Source organism: Dipodomys merriami, unplaced genomic scaffold (assembly GCF_024711535.1).
Source record: "Dipodomys merriami isolate MVZ:Mamm:240054 unplaced genomic scaffold, mDipMer1.0.p SCAF_734, whole genome shotgun sequence".
NCBI lineage: Eukaryota > Metazoa > Chordata > Mammalia > Rodentia > Heteromyidae > Dipodomys > Dipodomys merriami.
In genome coordinates, this window is record NW_027206329.1 from 200,533 (window position 1) to 206,005 (window position 5,473).

A 5,473-nucleotide genomic window follows, 5' to 3' on the forward strand; every position below is an offset into this window, starting at 1 on the left:
TGTTCAAAATTCTCCCCTATCCCAAACTTCCCTCTTTGAACAGTTTTGTTTGCTTTTCCCAAGACTGCCCTTCATTAATAGATTAAAATTTTGAAAGGTCATATTCATACTCTCTGGAGATTGCTGTTTGGTTGTAATTTTTCTGTTTTGTGTTTCTTGTGTTTTTTAACTGAATTTTAAAAGGTTGTGCAATTGTTTTACAATTAAATATATCCATCTAATTGTCCAATGCTCCTAGATAGGAGTCATTCTTTCTATCATTCTCAACCAACCCTTTCCAATTTACCAATTTCCAATTACCAATTTCCAATTTACCACTTCCTTTATCATATGTGTACATTGAATATTCTAGCTGTACTTGCCCCTTGTTCATTTTTCATTCATTCTATGTCTTTACTATAATTCCACTATGGTTTCAACTTCCTGATAGTCAGTGTTAAACTGTCTATTAATACTTTGAATGGTTTATATGCATTCCATGGACATTAAATCCTGCATATTCTTGAACTGATGTCAGCTTATATTTCCATAATTGATTTATCTGCAGCAAAAGTTTGCTGGAGACTGGAGAGGTGAAGCACCTAAACAAGATTTTATTCTCATCCATTTGGAAGATTAATCTTTAGTCAAAAAGAAAGTTAAAAAAATGGCTTAGAATGTATACCTAACTACGAATTTTTATAAATGGCTTTGTACAATGGTGTGATTATTTTATTTTACATGGAATAATATTTTCTACTGCCTATAAGTTTTGAAAAAGAAGAAAATTAAAATTTATTCCAAAAGAGGAATATGATAAAAATAGAAGACAGATATTATGTTTGTCATATCTCTGATGAATACCCATATTCAAGACTTAAAGTCATATTTCTTACTATGTTAGACAGAGGGAAAAAATAAAATAACATATGATAAGGCAACTATTTGTGACTTTTTAAAGTGTACCTTATTAAATGATGAAATTTATTAGCTCAGGTTTGGGTTTGAAATTTAGGAGGCTAACCTATTTAACACATTTCTGGAAGGCCCTTACTGAAAAACACAAATTGTGGGTGGTACTATTTCTACACTTTAATGAATGGTTGAACGTGTTTGGCATTAGTGCTGTGTAAATAATTCAACTCTATTGTAACTTGCTCCCTACACTTAAAAAACTTGTAATGTCTCTAAGTATCATCAACTTGTAAAATGTCATTTTGACGAATGTGATTTTAAAAAGTTTATTTGAAAAGGAATACACTTTCAGAAGATTAAATGTAGATTATCATTGGTTTGAGAGTGACATTTTTATACAACAGAACCATGTTGTACTGAACTCCCAGTGTTTTGAAGCACTCCTTAGTGCTTCAAATATTTTTCTGAATTACATTTGACCTCTAAGTCAAGTTTTCTGGGCTTTAGTAGACCAATTATGGATCTATCCTTCAAGGAACCATTTTTTGGCCCACTTATGTTGGAATAAAATCTTTCATTAATTATAGGGGAGGGGTATTAAAAATAATCTTATGACACTTTGTGAAATTGTTCACTCATATGGGCTGGTCATCTATAAGTTGAATGTTTTAATTACAGTACTTTCTCTCAAATTTTGTTATTTCATTCTTCATTTTAAGTTGCCTTGCATTCCACACTTGCTTACTGCTAATTCCTGCATCTCAAGTAATTGGGGCCCTGAAATATAGGAAATGAGAAATTGAGATTGGTCTTCAATTACTATGTGCTGAAATGTTGCATGGGCCTTGGTGAGAAGTCTTGCCCCTGTTATCTGATGATGCAGGTAACTGGGACCTGGGATCCTAGGACCCATGGGGACTGCAGAAGAATAATGTTTTTTTTAGATATCTCAGCAAAATTTGGGTATAATCAATAGGAATGCTTCTGAAATATGGAGAAAAACAGTTTGGGACAAGAGAGTTAAAACAATAGACAGAGCAGCAGAGTAAAATACATTATAGATTAGAGGAAAACATTGTTTTTTTACCATGTGGATTCAGAAGACCAAGAACAGTTAGGATGTATCACAAGTTTATACTATAGACATTGCATTGATACTTTTTATATTCTAATATATATTTTAAACCTAATTATTTATATTCCAATTCTATTTATTGGAATAAATAAATATAAATTTATTTGTCAAATTATCAACTAATTCTAGTAAGTTTTACTGTGTGAAATATAAAATCAGCACATATAAATATAAAATATGTAACTATATATAATATAATTAAAAGGCACAGGTTTGCATTGTTCTGTTGTAGTTACTGTATCAAACGCAACTCTGTTTTAAAGTATTATTCCATTATCTCTACCTTAGTGTTTGATAGAGTTAGACCTAAAGCTTTACCATTTTTATATTTACAGCATGGAGGCAAGAGGAAACACTGTGATTAAAACATTATCAATTTAATGCCTAATAACGAGGAGAAACATATGAACTTCTCCTGCAACTATGAAAATATTTGGTGATAAAAAGGCAGTAGTGTAAGTTCCTGCCTGGTTGGATAGTAGACAGGCCAGGACATTAAGTAATCATGCATATGAACAATTTTTTCACCTTCTTGGCTTTAGCTACTTTTGAAATGGAAGGTATAATAAACAATTATATTTTGATAAAATACCTTCTAGTCTGAACAGTTCTGTTTGAACTGTTCATCTCTCTATGATCCCTTGTAACCAAGATTAGTTTTGTTCTAGTAAGACAATCTATGCTGTCAGGGTAAGATATTCTGGTTGATCTGTTCCCACATGGAAGAAGGGTGAAGGCTCAGGTAGACATTTGTGCCAGTAACACCTCATTTGGGAAAATATCAGCTGAAGAAGTTTAGAAGTAGCTCTTAAGCAATGCTTACTTTGAATCCATTATGTCCACATAGCTAACACAGTTGGATAAATTATTACTTGAAAAAGCCATCACCTTTGGACCTATCTATAAATAATTGAGAGTACGATCAAATTCCAAATAAAAAGACTTAAGATAGTCATTGACAAAAAAAATTGCAAATGTGAGCAATTGATCGATCAATATAATTTTTCTACTATTCACAGAATTTTATGGAAATAAGATCGATAGCATTGTTCGGAACAATACGGTTTCCTTGTTACAAGTAGGCACCCATAGATATAGGCTTGTATAAAGATTGCATCATTAACTACTTAAATTTAGAGGATACTACATGCTTCAGCAGCACGAATACTCAAATTACAATGCAGAGATTAACATGGCACTTGCACAAGCATAATATGAAAATTTGAGAAGTATTCCATATGTTTCATTCTTCAGATGCAAGAAATGAAAAACAGTTATTAAAAAGTTGATTACAAAATTACAACTGTAACAATACACGTACTTCATATAATTAAATTTAGTTTGACATCAGTGTATTAAATATTCACCTCAGGAAGGCGTTTACATAGCATAAACTTTACAAAACTTTTCAAATTAGACAACATTGTCATTTTATCCTAAAGAAAATAATATTAAGACCTAGAAAAAAAGGAATCAAACTGTTTCTATATGGAATGTAATCATAAAGGACACATTAATGAACCTAAATATTATAAAATAATGTAGAATTCAAAGTATATTTAGGAGAAAATAAAATAAATTATGAACATTATGCAAACATAGAATATAGGATATTGTCAAATATACTTTTTCAGACAAGCACCAGAAATATTTTAGTTTCTGTACTACTCATTTCAACAGGTAAGTTAAAATTGTTTCTGATTAAAAAATTCACAAACTCTGAAGAAATCATTATACATGTATACAAAAACTATTGAATACATTTTGACATCCAATGCAGGCAATTCACTTGGAAGAATTCTGCAGAATCCATGAATTTTTACAGTAAAATATTGGTGTTGCCGGGCACATGTGGCTTATGCCTATAATGCTAGCTACACAAGAGGCTGAGATCTGAGATCATGGTTCCAAGGCAGCCTGGGAAGGAAAGTCTGTGGTACTCTTATCTCCAATAAACCACTAGAAAACTGGAAGTGGAGCTGAGGCTCAAGTAGTAGAGCTCTCATCTTGAGCTGAAGAGCACAGAGATAGCTCCCAGGCCCAGAGTTCAAGCCCCATGACAGACCAAAATAAAATATATTGCTCTTATTTGGATTGTGTAAATATTTTGTAGGGACACAAAAGATCGACTTGCATTTTTGAAAATTAAGAAACTTAACCCGACCATTAGGACACAGGTGAACAATTTGTACAGCCTTCCACAACTTCATAGAAGTAGTGATACCTACTTATCCTTTTGGCAATATCAAGTGCAAGTTTTTCTATGTTGTTTTCCAGGCCTGGTTTTATATAATGGTTCAACAGAAGGAGATCCAGCGTATCTTTGCTAGCTCAATTCTCAGCAGCAAGATGTAAGGGGGACAAGAGGCCTTTAGTTGGGCATTGGTATTTGGATCATGATGAAGTAATAAAGAAGTCACTCTGGTATTATTCCACGTATATGCACTGTGCAGCGGTGTCCAGTCATCTACAGTTATTGCATGTGCCGCTTGAGATACCAACTCACTGACAATGTCTAATTGTCCACTGTACGCTTCTCGATGAAGAGGGGTATACTCATCGTCATCCCTACTATTCACATGAGTGGCCTTTTGGGAAAGAAGTCTCCGCACTGTAGTAAGCCGAATATTTTTGGCAGCCCATTGAAGAAATTTGCTTGGATCCTTCTCCATTTTTTCTTGCAATTGATGTCATTCGTTATTTTTTCATCTTGTTCTTCATATTCCTAAAAATTGCCTAACCAGAAACTTTGAGTGCCAGTGGGAATGAGGTGTCCATGTATTTTCCTAATAGTTCACATTGGTTGATCTGGACAGAAATATCCAAGGATTTTTCTGCAACTGTTTATTCACCATGATTTATTTTCTCTTTTTCCAATTTTACTATTCGAAATTATTCTAACTGGAAAGTAGGGAATTGATGGAGAGCAGCGGAAAGATGTTCCTCCGTACTCAAATGTACACACTGAAAATGAGGACCAGTGATCTCTTCATGTGCAGCTTATTCTAGGAATGAGAAATTAGGAAATAACGCCTTCTATATAAATGATTTGGGAAATGGCAGAGCAAAAACTGAAATGATGCAACCTAAAATATGAAAGCAAAATAAATCAGGATAATTATGGAGCAATCATATTATCTATGAGAACCAAGAAAGGGAGAGAGAGAGACAGATGATGTGCAATGACCTAGCTAGCGACAAAATCCATGCCTCTGATCAATTTATAGAGCAAACAAAATTTTATTTTTTAAAAAAGATGGGAATAGAATTCATGTATTTACTTGAAATTAGTAAATACATTTATAGTAGCCTACATAAAGAGACATAACTTTGACCAAATTACAGACAATAAACTAATTCCTTGATAATTCTAGCAACAGATCTGACTGAAATCAGGTGAATCACACTTTTCCTATATAATGAAGAAATAGAAAGGTAGTAAAG

General features: G+C 32.9%; 1 pseudogene; it reads left to right on the forward strand.

Annotated features, from left to right (window-relative positions):
* The first annotated feature begins 3,176 nt into the window (after window positions 1–3,176).
* LOC138818325 (U6 spliceosomal RNA) lies at window positions 3,177–3,273 on the forward strand (annotated as a pseudogene).
* Window positions 3,274–5,473: the final 2,200 nt, after the last annotated feature.